This window comes from Periplaneta americana, chromosome 11, assembly GCF_040183065.1.
Source record: "Periplaneta americana isolate PAMFEO1 chromosome 11, P.americana_PAMFEO1_priV1, whole genome shotgun sequence".
Classification (NCBI taxonomy): Eukaryota; Metazoa; Arthropoda; class Insecta; order Blattodea; family Blattidae; genus Periplaneta; species Periplaneta americana.
Genome location: NC_091127.1, coordinates 112,575,693 through 112,602,694, shown reverse-complemented (window position 1 = coordinate 112,602,694; position 27,002 = coordinate 112,575,693). Strand labels below are relative to the sequence as shown.

General features: G+C 35.4%; 1 protein-coding gene across 1 annotated transcript in view; it reads left to right on the top strand.

The window, feature by feature from the left end:
* LOC138709260 (organic cation transporter protein-like) overlaps window positions 1–27,002 on the top strand; it is a 343,326-nt gene that overhangs the window by 105 nt on the left and 316,219 nt on the right. The window lies entirely within an intron of this gene.

The following is a 27,002-nucleotide window of genomic DNA, read 5'->3' as shown; positions in this document are numbered from 1 at the left end:
ATAAGACACGTGTAGGCATGCCACACGTCTTTCGTTTTGAAACTTCCGCCACCATGTTATGTAGTGTTATATATCAAACCTTCAACACGAGAAGGAAGTTCAAGCGCACCAATATTGATATTGTTATCTTGAGTGACAAACACACACACGCATACACACACACACACACACACACACATACATACATACAAGTGTAGGATGACACGTGACCACGTAATGTGCAGTTCCATTATTTCTTGTAATCAGTGTAAAACTATCTTACCATAGTGTACGCAAAATGAATAGATTTTCATGGGTTAGAGGCCATCCAGTGACTGAGTTGGTCTGTTGTCAATGTTAAATTAAATTAAATTAAATTATGGTTTATTTAACGACGCTCGCAACTGCAGAGGTTATATCAGCGTCGCCGCCAGTATGCCGGAATTTTTTCCCGCAGCAGTTCTTCTACATGCCAATAAATCTACTGACATGAACCTGTCGCATTTAAACACACTTGAATTCCATCGACCTGGGCCGGGATCGAACCTCGAGCATAGAAGGCCAGAGCTATATCAACTACGCTACCGAGACCGACTTGTCAACTTTATGTACACATTTTATCTATTAGGGATGTGGAGCTGTACTTATCATAACACGTTACTATTCACTACTGTTCGTATGTTGTCAGGTGCAGAATAGAGCCTAAATGTGGAATTGGTTGAAAGTCTTCCATTGTTGGGAATGTTAAATGTTATGTTTTATTTAACGACGCTCGCAACTGCAGAGGTTATATCAGCGTCGCCGAATGTGCCAGAATTTTGTCCCGTAGGCGTTCCTTTACATGCCAGTAAATCTACTGACATGAGCCTGTCGCATTTAAGCACACTTAAATGCCATCGACGTAGCCCGGGATAGAACCCGCAACCTATACCGACTCGCCAACCAGGTCGACGATTGTTGGGAGAGATGCAGTAGTCCACCGGTGTGGAGTAACTGTTAGCACGTCTGACCGCTTAATGAGCGAGCCCGGGTTCAAATCCTAGTTAGGACAAGTTATTTGGTTGAGGTTTTTCCGAGGTTTTCCCTCAATCAATTGAAGCAGAATTGCTGGGTAACTTTCGGTATTGGACTTCGGACTCATTTTGCCATCTCATAATTAGACCTGCACCTCATATCTTTCACATTATCTCAGTTTCTTTCCCACTAGAGCCGTGGTAAGTGGTCATTAGTTGCTGGTGGTAGTACTATGTACCGTGGGCTATCTGGGCTCATACTACTTCGTGGGACCGAGACTGAGGGACCGCAGTGATGCCTACGTGTAAAGGTAAACACGATTTGCAAGCTGTAGGAGAGTTCTGGGACGGCTCGCAGAGGAATCTGTCGTGCGGGGGCCTTAGGGCATGCACATCATTTCATTCCGGGTAGTACAATGGACTCACCCAAGCGACCAATAACGCGAATGCAGCCCTCATCCCATGCCTCTCCCCTCAAGAGGGAACAATAGAATAATAGGAGTAATAGTAATAGCAGTAGTAAAACTAGAAAGAGTTCATTCACTTAACGACGTTGTATCAACTGAGAGGTTATTCAGCTTAGCTGGTGTAGCTTAGGCGGAAAAATGTTTGCCTGCTAATCAGGAGTGACACTCGGACATGGGTTAGGGTACGTACAAGACGGTGCCTGGTTCGTTACCGAGTTGGTCGCTCGTAACCTAGTTGGTCGTTGGGCAGAAAGTCGGAGTGTACAAGACGGAGCCTGGCTGGTTACCGTGTTGGTCGCTCGTAAGCTAGCTGGTGGCTGGGCAGAAGGTCGGGCTGATCAGAACGAAGTTTGTTTGCGCCTGCCAGTCAGTGTAACTGAACTTACTCTGCTTTTTCAAAATTGTTTTTAAAAATAATAACAATTTATAAAAGTGCCAAGATGGATTGTACTGGTCTTCAAGTTCTCCTAAACGTACCTTAGATATTTGGGTATTTTCAGTACGGAAAAGCCACGTAAATAATTCAGCTTTTCTGGAAAGCGTCATAACAATTCATTAAATCCCATATAGTCCATTGTGATACACATAGAACAGCGGTGGCGAAAATGTGATCGTGCGCCGAGCCACTGTGTAACCTGCAACGTGGATAGCACCTATGGAGAGAGGCGGACACTAGAAGGGGGAGTAAAGAAACTGTCTGACTTATTAACGGATTTCATTTTCCTTATGTCAAGCACTTAAATATATTTTATACAGTATAAGGTTACAAACTAATGTTTAGTACGTGTAACGAAGAAAGAAATGAACAAGAAAACATAGGACACATCATCACAAACTAAAATTAACTGTCTTCAGAATGTCTCTGCGACAAGAGTTCCAAATCAGGAATGATGTCACTTACTGCCAGTCGTAGTTCATCACGAAGATATTTGTCTGTCAGTCGTGATCTAAATTTAGTTTTTACTATTTTCATTGTTGAAAATAATTTTTCACAAACGTAAGTTGTAGCGAACATGGCTTCAACGGAGCAAGCGAAAGAACGAAGCTTCGGATATTTATTTTTTGGCAAATATTTGAAAAGTTCAACATTTGTCAAGTCCTTACATCTAGCTTTCATTTAACATCACATTGTAAATCTGTGAGTTTAAATTGAAGATCTAACCGCATTATTCGTACATCTGCTGGAAAAGGATCGACATACAGAGATGATAATAATAATAATAATAATAATAATAATAATAATAATAATAATAATACTTCACCTTTTAATGTTTCGTGAGTGACATGTAGTATAATGTTATGTTATACAACCGTTTCCTCATAATACTTGTGAACAAATCATACATTTAATATTCTCATCATATTGGCAGCAAAAAAATGCGTCCTCCCATCCTACTTGAAACTTTCGTTTTTGTAGAAGTACATGGTTTCGAGAGAGACATTGCACGATACGCCACTCGCAGGTCAGAGACAAATACAAATGGAACGGAGTTTGACTCTAGTGAGTGAGAGGGTGGGGGTTGGGGAAGGTAGGAAGCAAGAGAAATGCACAGCTATCATTGCGAGCCACAATGTGCTCGTGAGTCACTTTTTCGCCACGGCTGACATAGAACATTAATTAAATAATATGTAGCCTATTAATTGCCAAAAGGCCAGTACCGGTAATTATATTGTTTCTAAAATCATCACTTTCTGTAAAATATAAATTATTCATTTACAAAGTTACTTATTATTGGTATCCATTTCACACCACCTCATTCTAGTGCCGAGATGAAGAAAGCATGAGGCTCTATCTCCAAGCCCCCTAAGTGCCTTTATGGCATGTGAAGGAACTATCTTTACCTTTATTAGTATCCATTTCAACTCCTACTTCATTTCACAATTTCACAATAAGATATGGGCTTTGGTGGTCGGGTTGAACCTGATTTCAAAATTTGTAAACATTGATTATCCTACCGAAAAATTGGTTTTAGAATTTATAGTGTTGAAAATACATCAAATTTATATCAATACATTATTAAATTTTAAATATAAAAATCACACATATTTCAGATAATATATTCACAAACAATACCAAAAGCATGAATACAATACGTTTGTTGCAACCCAAGTGTTTAACAAGCACCGCTTTCAACAAATGTACTAATATCTGCTCTAGAATTTATAACAATTCTATAACAAAATACGCAAATTTATTTATCTCCAACAGTTTAAAATTTAAAAATGTATGTAAGCAATTTGTTATGAGTAATGATTAATTTTTAGATGTTATTATGTTGTAATTTATGCGTCTACATTTATTATGTATCGAATCCTATCCTGAGCACGAGAACACTCTTTTAGAGGAGTGCTAGAAAGTTGTAAATTTACAATTTCTTTGTATTGTATTTTTCTGGCCATTATTATTATTATTATTATTATTATTATTATTATTATTATTATTATTATTATTATTATTATTAATCTTTCCCAATCCATTATACGCGTCGAAATGACGAGCAGTAGGCGTTTAGCACGTGGGGAAGTTCTTCGGACGCATGCGCAGTAAAGACATTTAGGTGGCTGGTAGCTGGAAAAATGAGGTGATTCATTCTACGAGCTACCAACGGGCTAACAGGCTACGTAGCAGTCTACCGACCAGGCCTCCTCTTGCACGTCTCCATTGCTTAACGTTCGGGCATTCCTTCCGACTAGGTACCCAGTCAGGCTACCAACTACCAACCAGACTCCGTCTTGCACGCACCCTTAGATACCCGCTCAGGCTGATTACCTGGTTGGGTTCTTGCGAGTCTTTTCCCAGTCACTCAAGCGTTAGAGCAGTGGTCTCCCGCCCAGGTGGCCAGCTTTTGATCCCCGGTCATGTCGTGTTGGAATTTGTGGTGAACTAAGCAGGTGCTGTAGAGATTTTTCTCTTGGTACTCTCGTTTCCCCTTTCATTCCAACACACTACATCTCTTTTTATTTCATATATCACTTTAAATAGTTAAAAATAAGCTGTGGTAATGTCTTCGGGGCAGTAAGGGTTTCCGATGCTGATGTGGGAAAAATTTGGGGCTCCAGGGTTTATCAGGTACTCGTCTCAGGGTGGAGCCTGGCTCTGTCAGGGCTCATGCAGGTTGGCTCACCTAACAACGTCGGATCAACGAATACCACCCAGGCCATCTGTCAAACCTAAGTGCAAGGATCCGTCCGGTGGTTGAGTGCTGAGACCTTCGGCCTGTCATGCAGGCGGTCCGAGTTCGAGTCCCTGGCCTGGTATTTTTTATGTGAAAAATCCATAGATAATCACTAGACTTCGTGGAATTGCCACGAGAATCGTAAGGTTTACTATGCACGCAGTATAGACTGTATGAGAAGGGGACGTGCAACGGATGGAGTGTGCCCCTGATGTAAACACTGAGCAGTATACTGCGGTTACAATAAAACCTGTATCCTGCATTCAAGAAATATAATGAACGATCATTGAATTAGGAAGTGTCTAAACACGTAAGTACGCAATTATTTTATAGTGAGATATATTAACTCTTAAAATTTAATGTAAGATACTCACATCATTCTTGAATATGTGCATTGCAGTGAAGAGTTACGTGCATTTTGAGCGACTGCAAAGTGAACCTCCTCCGATGGTCACTCAAACAGTTTTTATATTGGGAAAATGTACGTTCAACATCATATGATGTAGTAGGTGCATATTTTAAGAACGGAAAGTCACTACTTTTTAGTACACCAACTTCAGACGTCTTGTCGTGACCTGATAGCACATCATTTATAATACGAAGTTGTGAATAGTAGAATTTTTAGCAATAATGTTTCCCAACTTACATTTCACTTTTTCTGAAATTAGTGAATTGTTATATTGGATAACGGTTTGTGATACGTTATACACTATATTAAGGGCTTCTGAGAGTTGTAGTTTAGACGATTCTAAGAGGGTGATGCTTTTGGAAACGATTTTAAAATTAGAATCAATGAACAGAATATCTTCCAATAGCTGCTCAGAAGGCAATGATTTTACAGCTGCAACAGCGGAACTGTCTGTGCTATCCAATGCATCAGTTACCTCCACTATTTTGCCGTAATATTCTGTATAATAATTAACAGCATCCAACCACGTTTTCCAAATGGTCAAGACTGGCTGCGGGGGTAAGGGTATTCCAGGGGCAATTGTTTGGAACAGCAACACTCTCATTGTAGTATGTTTGATTGAATTCTTGTCTGCACTGAACAAATGTTAAGCTTTGACTATTCCAACCACAGTAATGCAAAAATAAGTGCTAACATAGGTATACATTAGCTGTAGCTGCTCTATCTATTTGAATCGGTCACAACTCTTAACATGAACTGCTTATACTACGAGACCGGGCGGTCGCTCACCTCTTCTATACTACCATACATCGGCAACCTGATTGCATGCTGCGTGTGGCAATTCAACGAAGTCTAGTAATCACACTTGTGGCGGTCGAGGACGCAGTTATTTTTTTTCTGCAGTTCTCCCTTTTCTCCAAATCAGGCATGAACAAAATTTCGTACGATCTCCATTCCGTCATCATTCCGAAGCATTCCCCGAACGCCAGCTGGCGACGCACGTAGGGGCTGATGTAGAGACAAGTGGGGTTGCCTGTTCGAAACCTCGATACGCAGCGCACCTGAGTGTAGTCGATCGGTATGGGTTGGAAATGTGCCTACAATTACATAGTTCGATAGTTAGTGCACTATAGCTTTTAGGTCGCAGTGTTAGGCCGTAGTGCTGCCCTCCAGAAATTTAATTCAATGCCGTGCCTTTGTTTCTTCTGGCGAATGAAAATAAATGTTTCATAGAAAATTAACTACATAAAAGAATCCTCAATCATGCAGCAGAATTGGACGGCGTTGCGCAATAATATACCAATCGACAATTAAAAAAATAGAGAGAGATATTTGTACAAATCTGTTGATGGCAAGCTAATTAAACTCGGAAAAAAAATCAAGAATGCCATATCTGAATTTTTCTGCTATTTATAAGCAAAAATTCGTTTATTGCATAAAATTCATTTATTTATTTTGCTTTTAAATATTAATTCAACCGCTGGTCTCTTATTAAAAATCGATTAGCCTTTTTTAGTATTATTATTGTGCTATTTTTTTGTAATAGTATGAATGTTATAACATTTCTTGCATAAAATGTTTTATAAAATAAACAGATTTATTTCAATGGTCAATATCTCGAAACAGGTTTCTGGCGCTTGGATCACTATTGCTAATCACCGTCCAATTCTTTGCACTTGATATGACTCGTAATTCACGGTGAAGAGAGCTGAAGACAAACATTGTAACGGTGTTTTCAACATGTGGAATTTTCTTCATAAGAATATATGAAGCAAAATTTTTCGTTCCACTTCACCCAGACGGTTTAATATGACTTCATGAAGTATCTACATGTATATTACTGCGTCAATAAGTAAATACGTAAGTGGGTCCGGGTTCCAATTCCGGTTGGGATAAGTTACTTGATTGAGATTTTCCCCGGGTTTTCCCCTCAACTCATTAAGAGCAAATGCTGGGTGATTTTCGGCTCTGGTTCCCGGACTCATTTCGCTGACATCACCTTCATCTCATTCAGACGCTAAATAACCACAGCAGTTGAGAAGGCGTCGTAAAATAATAAAAAAGAAAGTAAATACGGAGTAGTAGTATTATGTATAGCTAGCGCAAGAAACGATTACCGAAAACCAATGGTGGCGTTGCTGTCTGTTTTGACGTGTGTATGTAGGCACGCCGAGGGAGGAGAGGTGCGAGCCGATGGAAGTACTGTCTCTTCCAAGAAGATGAACAAATGAGGACATCGCTGTGGAAATAAAGAACGTAGCAAGAGAAAAATTCGAAGCTAATGAAACGCGTAACATATGTTTACGAATGAAATAATAATACCGTGCGATACAAGACACGTTTTCACATGCACTAGAACAAACTAAAGTCGTAATGTAACTATCACAACGATGTCATTTCTCTTCCGACTGTACTGTTGAATATAATTCAAGCCATCTCGTGACCTTTCCTGTCGCTCACTCTTCCTTATCGCAGTGTTTGATTCGCATTCCTTCCGTCTGTATTCCGTGCTTGCGAGACCTTTTTTTTTATATTGCTATAAGTTTATAAACATTTCTGTAGTTACAATGAAAAGTTTGTGATAACAAAACCGCAACGTTCGATTACGTAGGAGGTAAACAGCAGCATTATGTTGAGAAAAGTGGAAAATGATGCCACGATCTCAAAGCAGTGTTGACAGTGTTCGCAATCTGTAGGTAACATAATCTTCTCGCTTGCCGCCAACATGCCTTTCCTCTGCGGTTAATTTAACTCCACGGCCTCCAAAGTATTAAGTCTTGTAAACCGCAAAACACACCATAAAATTCACAACTGTAAAGCACAGAAACTATTTCGTCCAGGCTCTAAACTTTACTTCGTAAGGCAAGGTGGGAAATGCTGTTACCAAAAGGAAGGGTAGCTCTATCAGATTAAGAGTTCGTAGCAAAGGAGCTTAACCTCGATTACTGGCTTTCATTCGATGAGGTTTGTGATACAAATAATGTTTTTATATAGGCTATAATCTCCCAGTATGAAATAAAATATATTGTTAGATAAATACTGTAGAACCCCAATAAACCGAAATTCCGGAGAAATCAAGAGCAATATTTCTTCAGGGTTTCACCATCTACTAACATTCTTATTGAATTTGGTATTCCCAAGAAACTAGTTCGATTAAATAAAATGTGCCTCAATGACACTTACAGCAGAGTCCGTATTGACCAGTTTATGTCTGATGCTTTTCCAATGCTGGCTAAAATAAGAAGATGCACTATCACTTTTACTTTTTAACTTGGCTCTAGAATATGCCATTAGGAAAGTTCATGATAACACAGAGGGTTTGGAATTGAACGGGTTATAACAGCTATGCGGATGACGTGAATATGTTAGGAGAAAATCCACAAATGATTAGGAAAAACACGGAAATTTTATTTGAGGCAAGTAAAATGATAGGTTTGGAAGTAAACCCCGAAAAGACGAAGTATATGATTATGTCTCGTGACCAGAATATTGTACGAGATGGAAATATAAAAATTGGAGATTTATCTTTTGAAGAGGTGGAAAAATTCAAATATCTTGGAGCAACAGTAACAAATATAAATGACACTCGGGACGAAATTAAACGCAGAATAAATATGGGAAATACGTGTTATTATTCGGTTGAGAAGCTTTTGTCATCTAATTTCATTTTGTTGAGGTTTTGACCGATAAGCAGAGTACTACCTGTAGGTTTTGGATTGAATCGGGCCGTCTGATGCTTATCTACTAATATAGTATTAATATGTTACAATTTTTTCATCATGAACATTTTCGGCATATTTATGCCATTTTTAGATATTAAACTTTGTCTTTGTACTTGCTTAATATTAAGCGTTCAATCCAAAACCTATTTTGTCATCTAGTATTCTGTCAAAAATATATGTTAGAATTTATAAAACAGTCATATTATCGGTTGTTCTGTATGGTTGTGAAACTTGGACTCTCACTTTGAGAGAGGAAAAGAGATTAAGGGTGTTTGAGAATAAGGTTCTTAGGAAAATATTTGGGGCTAAAAGGGATGAAGTACAGGAGAATGGAGGAAGTTACACAACGCAGAACTGCATGTATTGTATTCTTCACCTGACATAATTAGGAACATTAAATCCAGACGTTTGAAATGGGCAGGGCATGTAGCACGTATGGGCGAATCCAAAAATGCATATAGAGTATTAGCACAGTCTACTATATACAGTCACGAAGCTTGGGATGATTTTTTTGCCAACGAGTTGAATTTCTCGCGATAGTTGCTAGCCGCTTGGAGCGCTGTGAGTACTAGAAACAATAGACTGTGTCACTGCCATCGTGATCTAATACAGGCTACGATGAAAGAGTAGTGGAACGGAGAAAAACTCTCTCCGGCGCCGGGATTTGAACCCGGGTTTTCAGCTCTACGTGCTGATGCTTTATCCACTAAGCCACACCGGATACCCACCCCGGCGCCGGACAGAATCGTCTCAGATTAAGTTCCAACTCTTGGGTTCCCTCTAGTGGCCGCCCTCTGCACTACGTCATAGATGTCTATGAACGTAGGACTGAAGTCCACATATGTGCTGAGGTGCACTCGTTATGAGTGACTAGTGGATAAAGCATCAGCACGTAGAGCTGAAAACCCGGGTTCAAATCCCGACACCGGAGAGAGTTTTTCTCCATTCTATTAATCTTTCATCGTATGATGACGCAGAATATCTGCATGGAAATATCATATGTACTTAGATACATTAAAATAATATATATATCTAATACAGGCTGTAAGGCAGACCTTGTCTCGCTTAACCCGATCACGAAGGGAGGCGTTTCAACCGTATAAATTAATTGGAATGCATAAAGAGTAACATATATTTCTCTAAAATGTAATGTAATTGCATTAATAAAATTTAAAACAATGATTAGGGGACCCTTCAGATATAATTCCTTGCGAGTTAAGGTGTAATATTATTTTTGGTGTGAAAATTACGTTGTTCGTATGTGTAATAACTGCCTTTATTTCGATTAAATATTGCGAAATTCTTATACATTCATTTATGCACGATTCAATAATTTTCAGTTGCACCGCACGAATATTTAGATATGTTGGAATTATAGGTTATGTTTACTATACCAGTTGCCCCTTTCTGTCTAATTTTAGTGATCTCCAATGCCTTGCCATTCATATAAAAATTATAGGTTATGTTTATTAGATTTAACTTATATTCCTAAATTCGCAATCATACATTATAATTAAGCATAATGTCATGTATGATACCCCGGACATTCAATTTGTCTGTATTTTAATACTGCAATTGAGTACTGAATTATTGTATTTATCTACTACTTAAAAGACGAAGTAACACAATTGTACGTACACTGATTTCATAGGAATGGTATGGTAAATGTTTTGTCTAAAATTAAGGAAGGTAGATGTACTAAATTGAAATCACAATATAAATTCTCTTTTATTAAACCTCAAAATAGTTTCCATTCTAAACTTAAAATGTTGACGCGAACAGATTATGTTAACATGTAATATTCTCTTCACATTAAAATAACATAGTTTTGTAATTATTTCTGCAACATATTATGCAACAAGAAGTAAACGGAACTTATGGACACATTACACTAAATAAAGTTTAGGAATGATATGCAATAAAGTTATAATATAATATTTCACTGAGCTCCATACACTGAAATAGAAAACACGAATAAACATTGCGGCCTGGTCTAGGTCGAAAAGACATTGACTGTGCCGTATTTCGCATTTTTGTGAGAAGCTATGTAAACTGTGAAATGTTCGTTATCGGTTGTAATAACTGTAAATGGCTAAAATACAATAATTTGAATAATAATATGGGACAATGAGACGTTTGTAGTACTAAAAATTGTAAGAAAAATGGGTTAGAGTTATCCTTATTCCGAAAGATCCAGGAAGGTGAGTTTATAGAATATAATATATATTTTATGAAAATACTATATATAAACTTTATGTATTTCATATTTCAATAGTGAAAGGAAGGTCTTAATTTTTTCAAAAGGACACGATATCGAAACTACAATTACATTTTATCGTCTGCTAGGGAAAGAGTCTGTTATGAGGCGATAGTAGCGATCCTGGTGGTGAGCAACTATTTATGTTTGCATATTTAGTAAGTATTGAGATTCGTGACTGTATATATTAGACTGTGGTATTAGTTGGGAGGCCGGAGAGGAAAAGACCTTTGGGGATGCCGAGACGTAGATGAGAGGATAATATTAAAATGGATTTGAGGGAGGTGGGATATGACGATAGAGACTGGAGTATAGGGACCGATGTGGGCTTATGTGAGGGCGGCAATAAACCTGCGGGTTCCTTAAAAGTCATTAGTAAGTAAGTAAATATTCAACTGATGAAGAGCAAAAGTGACACGAGTAGATACTTGACCATGAACATGCTCTCAGTTGATGCTGCCTATCTGTTCTGCTCGAGTATTGACGTGCCTTTTCCACGGTCATTGCTTCCTCGTTATGTAGATAATGCCCTGTCGCTGCTAATCCTCATGTAAACACAAGCACTTGGAAGACCTACATGTGGCTGACTACTTTATCCTAACTAAATCGAAACATGCACAGCAACACTAATTTGTAGCTTCTCTACTTACTCAAAAATGTTCATTTAGATACTAATGACCCCCTGCGGTGACTGAGTGTTCTAGACTGTTACGCAGGCGGTCCGAGTTCGAGTTCCGGTCAGGTCTGGGATTTTTCATTGAAGAAACGCATAGTGAAAGGAGGTGAACACCGATTTTCTCACAGGGTCGCCCAGTTTCAATGTAATAAACGTTAGCTCATTCCGGCCGATCTCCATGCACAGCATTTCTCCGATCACTGGTCGGTTAGTTGCGGAGGATACTGTTCCGAGGGAACGGGGGAGACGCTCGACTTGCAGTGAATCTTAGCACTGTCCACTGATTTGGGTGGAAAGCGCTTAACCGGAGGTTAATGTACGAGTTCACTCTGATGATGTAGCGCTAAGCGTTCAGCCTTCTCCTTCAAGATAATAATAGTTGCTGATGAAATTACTACGTGAAATGTCACAAAGTGTACATGCTTAGTATTATAAAGAGACCGCGGATCTTTAGGGAGAAACCTACTTTTCTACTGATAACGTATAGCAGTCATGTCAGTTGATGCCCTTAGGTGCAAGCGCGCGCTTTAGAGCTCAGGAGAGCCTGAGCGCTTTATAGCGGAAAGGAAAGAGACAGACGAATGTGGTAGTATATGCCGCTTGGTCGAGCTATATACAGGGATGGCCAGCACTGATTCAATGGATGAGGGAAAAGAACTTATTAAAACTGTATCCATGTTAATTTTTAGATTTGTCTGAGAAGTATAATTGCATTATAATGCTCATCTTTCACAAGTTTGTTTCTTTTTATTCAAAAGAAATACTTTCTCAACTTTAGTTTTATAGAAAAGTGAAATTTTCAGATATAGGCCTATTTATTTAGTAGCCTTACAGGTACTCAAACAATGTTTCCGTACATCTAATTTACCGTAAATACGTATTACTGAAGATAGTGTATTACAATTTTGAAAATATTCGCATGGAAAATGTTTGTAAGAAAATTAATTAACAAAGAAACTACTGTTACTTCATAAGCAAAATATATGTGCCGATGTGTTGAAAACATGTCTGCTCTATAGCTTCAGCAGGTTTCGAGAAAATAACTTCCAATATCACCTCAATAGCATAATGCGATAATGGTTTTGTTATGGAATATTAGTTACATTTAAAACATATACAGTACTTAGGTAACTTTGCTTTGTACTATAACATTGTTTTGATTAGTTCATTGATTACTTTTATAAGGCTAAAGATACCATCAATATCAATTCCAACTTATCATGTCATGCTCAATCTTTTTTTTGGGGGGGGGGGGATATCACTTTCTTTATGAATGATATGCTTCATCCACTTAGTACAATGCAGTTATACTGCTATGGAATTTATGTGAATATTTCTTCTTAACTCTTTATTATGTTATTAACGTTTAAAACACAACTCCAATATTAAGAAATTGGTGTTAGTATTTTTGTTTTACAGAAAAAAGCCATAAAAGATAACGACATAAAATTTCACGTTCCGTTTGAAGTTTGTGTACCACTGTTTTCTTAATCCAATAGGCTGCTTATTCCTCCTTCCATACCCAGCGCTTGATGCCCGCGCACGACCTCAAGGTCAGAAAAATGCGCTTGCTTTGACATCACTGACGTATAGCTATGGGACTTAGTATTTACACGTTTCATGAATATTTATGCTTAAAAAATACTATTATCGAGAGTGCCTCAAACAGCCTTTTTGAAGTTTTTACCTATTTTTTCATATTTCAAACTATACAGCGAAATTTTATTTACTTTTTTTTCCGTTTGTGAAGTACTATTAAAAAAAAGTCTTTTCTTTAGGTAAGTTCAGTTTTCATGTCAGTGCAGTGGTGACAATGCCAAAAGTAGCGAGTTCCAAAGCAAGCTGTATAAGGCAATGGCTTCAAGAATTTCCCAACTTTTCGGCAGATGGAAAAATTGTATTCTCTCAAGCATATAACAAAGAGATTAGTTGTTATGTTCTATTTTTCGTAATTATGTCTTGATTTTATTTCAGAGTAACGATTTTCTTTTCGCGACATTAGTAAATGCATGCATTAGGCCTATTATTAGAGTAAGCAAATATCAAGCATATGATATTAATTTCAAATTATCTGAATTGCTTACTGAATAGTTTGCTATCTGTACTAGAGAGCTGCAGAATAGGGCTTACAACCGGTTTTCATTCGACCGGACAGAGAGCATCCGTCAAGGTACAGTAGAGCATTCGACAGAATGTTCGAATTTCAACCGGTTGTCCCTGATGTTTTGCAGGCTAGACAGAACACTGACATTTTGTGAGTATACAAACGCAGTAACAATTGAAGGAAATTTATCATGTTTAATTTTAAAAAATGTATTTTCTTAATATAGGCCTACAGTTGATTGGATATTTTAATATACTTATATAGATGGACAAATGGACACCGGTAAGAACAAATGAAATAAGTGTAATGCATAATATGAAATCTGTATGTAAAGAAACACAAGAATAAAATAAATTACAAATTACTTACTAAACAGAACAGAAAATAAGTACATACTTTCTATTGTAACGTTTACACTTAAACTCAAACTGCATACTTCTAAAAAAAACAGTAGTTGTTAATGCCTTTTAACTACTCTAACCAGATGCATTATTTCATTAATAAATCCTTTTTAAGAAGATATGTTTTGCACTTGACGATACCTCGGTCCGCTCGTTACACGATCAGACGTGCTAACAGTTACTCCACAGCGATGGACTAACAATTCACTTACCACGTTAAATTGTATTATATCTCTGTATAAAGTAGGCTGAGAAGAAATTTCCTGCTTAAGGATGCACTGGAAGGAATGATGAACGGGAGAAGAGTTCGAAGCAGAATAAGATATCAGATGATAGACGACATTAAGATAATGGATCATATGAGGAGACAAAGAGGGAGGTAGAAAATAGGAAAGGTTAGAGAAAGCCGGGTTTGCAGTGAAAGGCTGCCCTTGGACAGAACAATGAATGAATGAACGAATGAATGAATGAATGAATGAATGAATGAATGAATGAATGAATGAATGAATGAATGGATAAAGATGGAAACAAGACAAATAAATATAAAAGATAAAAACATACATGTTTTCGACGTTCGAAGAGATACGTCAGGGATGAGATGATATTAGCTCCCAATCATGGTAGAAGAGCTCGACCTTGATCACGAGCGCATAGCGTATCCACTACGTAGCGTCGTAACGTAGACAACAGGGATGTACATGCACATGCAGCGAATAAAGGCAGCAATTATTATAATAACTTGCGTTACTAAATTTCTGGCTATGTAATAGGGCTAATTATTCAGTTATTTAATATACATGTACATATATAAACAAATCGCAAAGGGAAGGGTTTTTTTAGGAACAAAAAGAGAAATAGGAAAGGTTAATTGTATGTGAACCATTTTGTTGTTAAGAGCAATTATTTATTATGTAAATACTTCACTTCATTGCTTAGGAGAAACTAATAGGGTCTACCTGCTCGACGTGTGTGATCTCTAAGTACTTTTGAGTATTTGTTGAAATACTAATAATGGCAAAATTGATTGAAATAGAGTATATTGATTGTGTGATTGTGAAAATGTAGTCCTTACTCTCCAGTCGTGATTATGTAATGAGTTTTCTTAGAGTGATTTGTGAGATGCACTTAACACGAAAAAAACAAATTGATTAAATTAAGATGTTGAGAGCCATCGTAATTTTTGGGGTCAATCATTTAAGGGGATATGTATGACTTTTAAAACATCCACAATTTCGGCCAAAATTTGTGAAATTTAAACTATATAAACAGATCTATAGTAATATCATTTGTACAAAATTTGGTGCAATTAGGTCTAATAGTTTTGATATTATATTTTTAAGTAGGCCTATATTTTATATTGACGTTAGTAAAAAAGCTCCTTTCATCAAAGTTTTCAAAATGTTTAGTTCATATTTGCTAAAAATCTTGAAAATAGTTATTGGAATAAAAGTGAATTAGCATTTTGAGCTTAGTAATAGTATAAGTTAAAGTGCAATCAAAGATAAAATATTATTTCTAAATTAAAGAAATACGTAGTCTAATAAAAGTAAATATCCAGAAACAAGCAACAAATAAAACATCAACAATACATTTAAAATAAAGAAATAAAATTAATTTAGATACTATCTACTGACCCAAATGTAAATTCATTTACCTTCGATGTCAATTCCGAAATGAATTTATTTCTCTCTTCTCCTGAATAATGCCTATACTTTTTTTCATATTGCGTCTCATAATGCCGTTTTATGTTGCTTTTTTTTTTGCAAATGATATTTTTTTTACACAACAAACACTGGACTTCATCACCATGTTCAAAGCGTAAATATCGTATCTTCCACTCTTCCTTGAAAGCTTTAAGTGCTTCCGTTCCGTCATGATGCGCTGTGTTCTAAGATTTGTACATCCTTTAGCAATGTTTACAGGTACAAGAGCTCCGCGCGCGCGCAGCGGGTATCAAATAGCTCTCGCTCGCAATTATTAGTCACCATCGCAAGACTGAGGTACGTAATGCCTATGGAACTGTCTATTATTGAAATTTATGAAATATGCAAAAAAGGCACTTTGCGTGGGAGTGGTAAACTCTGAAGCATGTAGTGCGTTTCATAAGGTCTTTTAAACGGCGTTTTAAAGAAAACATCAAGAAAAATTACAATGTTCGTTACGAAACGTGATGTTGTACACGACGTCACCATCATAAATCGTGATTTTGTTCAGGAAATACAATACACTGATAACAATGACATTGAAGAGGGCTCGGTGTTCAACATCGGTTAGAGCCGCTTCTAATACGAACTCGTTGCCAATCGCACACTATAAATGACTGAAGGGAGAACTACTGTACTAAAAGATGTTTGCAGTCAGTTGTGTCTAGCACACATTCCTATACAATAAAATCGATTGTGACCATGTCAAGGAAATTAGGACAAAAATTGTTTATATGCTTCCAGGAACCTGGTGGCAGATTTGGGAAAAGAGTTGCAGAAAGTGTCAGATCTCATACACCACCGAACACTGTCATTGTAGTAGCAGTGGTATATTGTTCACTGATCTGATCATTTCCTAGGTGCAAAAGTCCTTAAACCAGAGCTGCATGGAATGTCCCTACTTCTCCTTAATTCATGGACGGTTCTGACTGATGCTGTGTTACCATGAAGAGCGTGAATCTGTGTATTAAAGAATCCCGCAAAAAACCACACACTCGATGTTTATTTCTTCCATCAGTACAAGTTATTTGCACGACGAATTCAAGAATTCGTCAGGTGCGAAGAGCAGGCACCAAATCTGCAGGACAGAATATTCATCCTAAAAATGAAAAGTTTAATTTATAATCAGATGAGCTCTACGATATATTCTCCCACGTTATGTTATGCATGGCAAACTTCTAGTTATTTTCCCCAAGAAAATAAAATATATTTCAAAAATGTGCAGGAGGCGAACTTCACTACATCCTCTGGATGTGGCGGTAAAATATTTATGAAAGATGCCCTTACTGTGTGTAGCTGGGGTGATACACATCTCTGCTTTCAACACACTGTTCTGGAGTTATACTACCACATAGAGGATTGATGATGATGATGATGATGATGATGATGATAAAACTTGAATATCAATTAACCGTACCTCACTTTACTCTTCTTCTTCAAATAGCTAATATATCGTTGTCTCTATCTCGCTTGAACTAAAATTAGGATATAGCCTATTACAAAATCAAATAATATCACCATTACAGTTATTTCTTTTAAAGTGCTACGACGTAATACGACAAACTAACCATCTCCACTGCCGACTCCTTCAGAGCATTTGTGTTTTTATTACGTGTGTATATGTTTTTTTTTATGTCTTACCTTCTTATTTATTATTTGGATTATTTATTGCAATTTCAATAAGGAACTGAATTCAATTGTTTGTATATAATATTTCACTCTGTTTTTTCCTTTATATCTTACATTTATTTTATTTTTATTATTTTTTGTGAAATTTGGTATGACGTTAGATTAGTTGTAATTGTGATAATTAATGATAACGGTAGAAATAACAACAATTATTGTTGTTTTACTATTTTATTATTAGTAGTATTATTTTTGTTTCCTTTGAAGATTCAAACTGTGCATAGTTATAGCACGAATGGCCGTACGGGTTCGTGCGAAGAATCTTGTGTATACGAGTTTGTATAATTGTGTATCAATAAATGCACTTCATTCATTCATTCATTCATTCATTCATTCAGAGCAAGCAGTTATGAGCACGTATGTTGTGCTGCTAGGTGCATAAAGTGTCGGGCGTTACTAACGTAAAATAACTGAAACATAATTAATACGTGTTAGAAGTAATTACGATATGTAATAATTGTGTATGGGCGTTTCATACCATAAACTACATTATGTGAAAATTTTACAGCAATCGGAGACGGGAATGTGACAGGGTTCCCTTGAAAGAATAAACTGCCCACTGAAGGATTCAATAAGAGGAATTGTAAACGGGAGACAAGTTTGTGGCACAAGAAGATGTCAGATGATAGGCAACATTAAGGTATACGGATCGTATGCGAAGACTAAGAGGAAGGTGGAAAATAGAGACGATTGGAGAATGCTGGGTTTGTAGTGAAAGACCTGGTCTTGGGCAGAAATTTTAGAATGAATTATATAAAAAACCAATGTACATAACAAATAGACAAATTAAATGGCTAAAACTATGTTTGGTATCAGAAATGCTGAAAATATGCATATTCGTAAAAATTAGGATTCAGATTTTTCTAGCATGAGGATATACTCGTACATATTTTTTAAATTTTATATTAAAGAATTTTGCGTCATCTTTGATCCCCCTTTTCTCCTTCTTATGATACTATCGGATTAAAGTCTTAATGGTAGTGATTCACACTGTCATCCTGCACCATTAACTTCAATAAGATATCGAAAGCACAGTTGAAGATAATTTTAGAATTTATAATTTAGCCTATGACATCCCTTGAGGGCTAAGGCCCCCTGCACGTAAGCAGGGTAGCTCTGATTCACTCTTCAGGTGAGGTAGCCTAGAGAGTGTTCGACCTTGTTCTCTTGTTCATCGTCTCTCATGTTGGGTATGAAGCACTTTCACTGGTTTACGGTCACTATTCACTGATTCTGCCGCGAACTTTGCATCATTTCACTGTTCACATATTCATTAGCGTTGCTGCTTGCACTTTAGAACACATTTCACTTTTCACCGATTGACGTTTCCTTCGACAGTTTTTTCCACGTTAATTGAATATAATTACTTCCTTTCAATTCCTATGTATCCTGACTATGAAACTAAAGAGTTTCTATTACGTGATATATTCTAAAGATGCAAGAAATTAAAAAAAAAAAAGAATGAAGCTTAAAATTGGTTGGCTATTGCACTCCATTTACTTATCACAAAACATATTCGTATTCTTTATAAATATAACAAAACATGCCTGATTTCATTATCCTGGACAGTAGCTACATTAGCCAATAATGATACTACCACAGTCTAGTATATACAGTCACGAAGCTCAATACGTAGTAAATATGCATCCATAGATAGTTGCTAACCACTAGGATCGCTACTATCGCCTCATTACAGACAATGCGAAATAGTATATGCACAGTCTATTGTTCCTAGTACCCTCAAAACTCAAGCTTCGTGACTAGACTGTGATACTACTTCGGTCATAATGCTTCTCTATAAAAGACAAACCGCCTCTTTAAGCTGTAAATTTCTAAATTCAGAAGTTACATTGATAATAGTCGTATTGAAAGTCTGTTTCTTCTTGTGAAATAACAGAAATTGAAAAAGTGTCGCGAGTATGTATGCAAATACGCCTTAGGGCTTAGAGGTTCCACTATATCTATGTAAAATTTACAAGCAAGACAGGTTTTGCCATATTTGTATAAAATTAATAAGCTATTACTAAAAAGACTAACAACAACATATGTGACTAGTTGCAGGAAATGTGACCTAAAATCAATTTTTTTATAGTTTTAAAAAGAGGATGAAATGCTGAGCAATTAAAAAAAACATTGTTCTATGTGCTATAGTTTTTTAATATATTATTTGTTGAATGTTGATATTACATTTTGTACTTTTCAAGAAAAATTCAATTGAAGTTTTCACTTGTTTTCTTAGCAACTACGTATAAGAAAGATTTAAGTATTAAAGAAGCACTATGTAAAACTACGTCCTAGTTTAGTATGTAAAAAAGCCTACAGGTAGCGCAAGATGTCAAAATATAGAAATGTAGTTTTTACACTGCAAATCCGCTATTTTGTTCTCCTGTAAAATTTCCTTTCACGACACATATTATTATTGTTAATTTTAGACTTTCATGTGATTCACTACGACAGAAGTTGAGCATCGCATTACTATATTTACCTTATGGTTAACGCACTTGCAATATGGAATCTTTAACTGTTTGCATACTAGCTTTCTTAAATGCAGTCTAGAACCGTAAGTCATGTATCTGATGTGATAAGATAGGAAGCTTAGTAGAATGCCAGGTACACCTTATAGCGCTTCCCTGTTACGTAATACTATTTTCAAACATTGTGTCGTTGTAAACAAAGATTGTTCCACCACTTTACGAGTCATGAAAGACCTTGGAAAACATGGTGGTAGAGGTTCTGTGATTTCTAACTCCGGGTTCGGGACTAGGAGCAGACTGGTGGACAGCAACAAGTCCGAGCCGTTTTGGACTATACTTGGTTCCATAATATCTGACAGGCGACGTAAACATTTCCGGCAGAAACAGAGAGAAAAATAATTGCTATTGAACCAATGACAGAGGTCTCATTCCACGCTTATCTTGAAGTTGAGCGGAGGTGAACAGCAATTATACTTCTCTCCTGCTCTGCTGGCAATGTTTACGTCGCCTGTCAAACATTATGGAAAGAAGTATAGATTTGATTTTGACTGCAGGATAAATCCCCAGATATGTTTGCACGTGGATGCCTAACTTTAAAAGGTATCTTATGTTATAAATTCTCCTAATCTTTTAGAAGTATTTAATATCGTTATTTCATTGGTAACACTTATTATTTGTCTTCCTATGTATTTTTTCCGATTTGAAGACCATTTCATTTCATTTCATTTCATTCCATTCAGTGTTCTGCCCAAGGGCAGGTCTTTCAATGCAAACCCAGCTTTCTCCAATCTTTCCTACAATAAATACATATATATATATATATATATATATACACACATAAGAATGAGTGAGTGAGTGAGTGAGTGAGTGAGTGAGTGAGTATTACCTTAAACTCTCCAGCAATATCATTAATATTTGTGCCGTTTTCAAGGAGTTGAATGGCATTTACTTTGTCACAAATACTCAGACGTGAACACGTTTGTGACATGATGTTTTGCCGGCATGCTGGAACTTCGATTCTCGTCACAACAATAGACAACGTTGTACAGTTTTACTGCTTTCTTTAGACTCAAACGCATTTTACTCTTACTAAAATCGGCTGAGCAGTGTATTCGGAGGATATCTTCCAACTGTTAAAATTACTTTCATGGTTAGCTGAGAAATGTGTTGTACGAACTGGGAATAGTGTATTATTCGGAGAATATCTTCCTACTAAGCTATTCCATACTTTCAGTCGCTGTTAAATTGTTATCTATGAAATAAATTATAAAATGGCAGTACACTTGGTCAAAATGAAAGTGGCCGGTCTCTTGAGCAGCAAAAATTTTCTCAGTCCCTTCGGGTGAGCGCGCAGTTCACTACCGTAAACCTCCGTGCGCCGCTTTAGTTAACTCCATAATACAAGGCGCTGATTTGGACTACCTCCACAGCATGCTTCGATTCTCCTTAGTGAATTTTCTGTTTTGTCCTTTCTTTTATTTTTATGCTAGCCGTACCCGTGCGCTCCGCTGCACCCGTTAGAAATAAAGTAATTACATAATTAAAATAGGACATTTGATCCAGGGAAGATTCGCGTTTGATAGGAGGATAAATCGTTTAATATGTTACTTAATTTAAATTGCATCTAAATAATTAAAATGCGATCATTTTCGTCCAGAGACACTCATTTGGTGCAATGACAATTCCTTTAACATGTTTCTTAATTTTTATTACATGCAACCATAGTTTAATGAAGATTGACATCATTTAGATTTAATGTGTATATTTTATTTTACTTGTTATAGGTTTCCATTGAATTATGGTAATAACTTAATTTTAACTCTTGTTTTCTACGTATTCAGTAAATGGCGCTTGGCCCACTATGGTTCTGAACCCTTCAAATAACTTAAATTATATTATATTATATTATATTATATTATATTATATTATATTATATTATATTATATTATATTATATTATATTATATTATATTACTAGCCGTACCCGTGCGCTCCGCTGCACCCGTTAGAAATAAATATAAAGTAATTACATAATTAAAATAGAACATTTGATCCAGGGAACATTCGTGTTTGATAGAAGGATAAATCGTTTAATATGTTACTTAATTTAAATTGCATCTAAATAATTAAAATGCGATCATTTTCGTCCAGAGACCACTCATTTGGTGCAATGACAATTCCTTTAACATGTTTCTTAATTGTTAATACCAATTATTTTTGGAAAAGCGAAAATTAACAGAAAAATTTTGGCTACAGATTTATTATTATGTTTATATTATATTATATTATATCATGAAAAAGTGTGTTGATAACGGATGTACTCGAATTAGAAAATTTTTAAATTGTTGTGGGAGCTCTTGAATCTCAGGAGGAACAACTTTTACAACAGGCAACATAATCTGCTTGGCTCATTACCCAATTTTTTTGCATTGCATTTATTGCATATGTATTTTATGTATTTTAACACGATTCAATTGAGCATAGTTAAAATCTGAATTATAAAATAATTTATTGCTAAGCCAACGTACTATTACTGCATACTAAATCAATACACTCTCGTTGTTCGTTAATTCTCTGAGATAAAAATGAATATGTTCATAAACATTATTATAAGAAATACAGGAAATGAATATACAGAATAACCTATCAAGTTTACTGTGCATAAGCTATTTTAATCTTACCTGTCCTCAATTCACTCATAAGTTACTGTAATAACCAGGGAACGGATTTATATGGACTAAAAATATATGAAATATGTAAATATATATGTAGTTATTTTTACCAAAATATGGAATTAAATATGGATTTTTACCAAAATATGGAATTAAATATGGACTTAAAATTATAAAAAAATGACTATGTACGTTAAATATTGGTACATTTTAATCAAACTAAACAAAAAATATAATGGACGTACCTTATCTTCCAATGTAGTTTCAACAAAACACAATTTTTATTGTCTGTTACCATAACAATAGGTTACAAACATTTCTTTCAAGTGCTGAAAAGTGAATCTTCTTCTATTGTCTCTGAGGATAGATTTATACTGACTAAAAGAGCGTTCGACGTCACAATAAGTAACTGGTACATAATTCAATTTCACAATGTCTGCTGGGGATAAGTCCAAGTTAATCTTCACTGTTGATTCACCACTCATCACAGCAACAACCTTTTGTAGTTCTTCATATCCAGGGTTTTTTGAAAGTACAGTGTCCACCTTAGCTCTTACTGCATCTGCAACTTTACCTCTACCACGATTCAGTTGTTCCACAGTACTATTTATAATTTCAAAACTTTCAGATAGTGAAAGGTGCCTATTTTGGAGACTTTTGAGCGTTTTTATGATGCATGAAAATGTATGCTGAATGTGAGCTAAGTCATTCTTCACACTTATGTCACAGGTAACTGTTTTCGCAGTATCAATTGAGACTGCATCTTCAGAGTCCAATGCAAGGAGAACATTGTTAATAGAGTCTATATGTTCGGCATAATATTCAACTGCTTCTAGCCATGTACCCCATCTAGTTAAAATTGGCTTTGGTGGCAATGGAATTTCAGGGTACATTTCTTTCAACACGTTAACTCTACTGGGAGCTTTGAGAAATACTTTTTTCACTGATGAAATCAACAAATCTACTTTAGGGAAATTGTCTCTGACCACTTCTGCCACACGATGAAATGCATGCGCCACACAAGTAAAATGAGTCAATTTAGGATATACAACAGATAATGCTTGTCCAGCTTTGACCATATAAGGGGCAGCATCGCTAATAAAGAATAACACATTATCGTACATAATACCCTTTGGCCACAGGATACCCATAGCTTCGTTGAACAGTTTAACTATAGTTTTGTTATTGCACTTTTCTAGAACATCACAATGTAAAAGAATTCGTTCAGAATATTGTTCACTTAACAAACCGATAACTACATTACCAACAAGTCTACCTTCTTTGTCGGGAGTCTCATCAATGGAAACCCAAATTGAACTATCTTTAATTTCATCTCTTATCTTCTGTATTGTCTCATCGTAGATGGATGGAGCATACGTCTTCCTAAGTGTTGACTCATCCGGGATTGTATGTTGAGTATATTTTTCAAGGAATTCCCTGAAGACCTTATTCTTTAGTTTGTAGAGAGGAATATCAGCAGAGATGAGAGAACGGCACAGGTCGATGTTAAACTCAGATCTTACATTCGATGTTGTTGGTTGTGTTAAAAACAATTGTCTCTGCTTGGAATTTAGTTGTTTGTTGGCCTGATGTTTACTAGTTGTAATGTGTTGTTGCACCAGGAACTTTTGTGTAGATGATACTGCACACTGACACAAATTACAAAATAATATTTTATTGTCAGTTGATAAACCATCTTCTTTAAATTCTGAAATGTAACTTGTTAGTTTTGATTTTAAATTGACTGAATGACGTACTTTTGGCATATTTACCGTCTTTATAGTATGATTTACAAAACTGAACCTATGTGTACTCTGACTGGCATTTAACTGTTGAGCTGCACAACTGAAGTCTGTTAAAAATTTTAAATTAAATTAATACAGTTTTGTAACTTACTTTCCCATTGTTGATAGGACTGCTAATTTTCAAATAACTCTGATGTTAAAGGGATTACTGAACATGTGTTTAAATCTCTATTGTTGAAATGTATTTTTAAAAGTTAATGGAATTTTGTTTTGTTTTATTGTTAAACCTAATATAATATGGACTGTTTTATATGAAATATGGAAAATATATGGAAATTAACGAAAATATGTACTAAACTCTAAAATATGGAAAAATATGGAAAATAAAAGTAGGATTTTTCAACCCTACACATTGTGAAACATAAAGATAATGCAAAATATAAATTATATTAGCTTTATAAGTAAATATGTATTTACATATAAATCCTTTCCCTGGTAATAACATTATAGCATTATGTCCATCCAGAGAAACTACACTTTCCAATGATGAAATAATAATTAATTATACAAATCGGTTACTTTAGCTTCTGATATTACTTCATACAAACACAGAAACATTGTCTGTAGGCTATGTTTCATAGCTTTCGATTGTTGTGTCCAAGGCCTCTTATAGACGAAGTCATTTGTTTTTTATTTCAATACACCGCCTTAGATGGCCTATCAAAATTTTTCAGAGAATAAAACTTATCAGAAATCATTTTTAAAGAAAGTTTTGTTATGTAACATATTTCACAAAAATCAATAATAAGCGAGATATTTCGATTTATTTAATTCAGGCCCCCTTATAATCCCCCTTTTAAATAACGTATTTTGAATGCCATATAGCCTACAATCTAAGTTACAACGAACTTAATTTATATTCCAATTTTCATCGAAATCGGTTCAGCCATTATCGCGTGAAAAGGTAACAAACATACAGACAGACAGACAGACAGACAGATAGACAGACATACAAACAAAAATTTCAAAAAAGCGATTTTCGGTTTCAGGGTGGTTAATTATATATATTAGGACCAATTATTTTTGGAAAATCGAAAATTACCAGAAAAATTTCGGCTACAGATTTATTATTAGTATAGATATTATATTATATATTATATTATATTATATTATTTTATATTATATTATATTATATTATATTATATTATATTACATCAGAAGTTACTGTAATAACATTATAGCATTATGTCCATCTAGAGAAACTACACTTTCCAATGGTGAAATAATAATTAATTATACAAATCGGTTAATTTAGCTTCCGATATTACTTCATACAAACACAGAAACATTCTCTGTAGGCTATCTTTCATAGCTTTCGATTGTTGCTGTCCAAGGTCCCTTATAGACGAAGTCATTTGTTTTTTAATTCATTACACGGCCTTAGATGGCAGTTATTTTAATTTTAAAACTCATTTATCTCATTAAATATCAGTCCTATCAAAATTTTTCAAGGAATAACACTTATCGAAAATTATTTTTAAAGAAACTTTTGTTATGTAACACTTTTCACAAAAATCAATAATAAGCGAGATATTTCGATTTATTTAATTCCTGCCCCTTTATAACACCCCTTTTAAATAATGTATTTTGAATGCCATATAGCCTAAAATCTAAGTTACATGGAACTTAATTTATATTCCAATTTTCATCGAAATCCGTTCAGCCATTATCGCGTGAAAAGGTAACAAACATACAGACAGACAGACAGACAGACAAACAAAAATTTCAAAAAAGCGATTTTCAGTTTCAGGGTGGTTAATTATATATGTTAGGACCAATGATTTTTGAAAAATCGAAAATTACCAGAAAAAATTCGGCTACAGATTTATTATTAGTATAGATGTAGCTCCTTTTAGTTTAATATAATGAAATAATTTTGCTTACGTTAATTCATGTTACTTACAGATAACTATAAAACTGGTACAAATTTGTGGTTATAATTCCAGGAACTCAGAATATATTTCGTCTTCATAATTATGATTTTTCTTCTTGTTTACAATTCTTGTTTAGGCCTGATGATCACGGATTTAGATTTGTAAAATAATCATATTCTCTGTAGCACAACTTGCAAATTAATTATTGCCAATTATTTAACCGTCAACATATTTACTGAATGCTACTTACGCAATAAGATGCAAAGAAGCAGGGATTAATAAAATAATTAACACAGTATTATAATATGAAAGCCCCTAATTGTCGTCTTTAGTGTTACTTCTATCTAGCGTCAAAAGTTTCTATTAACACGAAAAAAATAATAAAGCGAAAAGTATTCTAAGGATTAGAAAATGACGAAAACTTGTTATATTTTCACTGATGCATTTAAAAGCCAAAAAGAAAAAAAAAAGTTTACTAACTCTACGAGGATTTGAACTTACAACCTCACAAAACTTTAGCTATCGCTCTACAAACTACGCTAAGAATTTCACTGCAGTCAAAATGTCATTGTAACAAGCAATTGT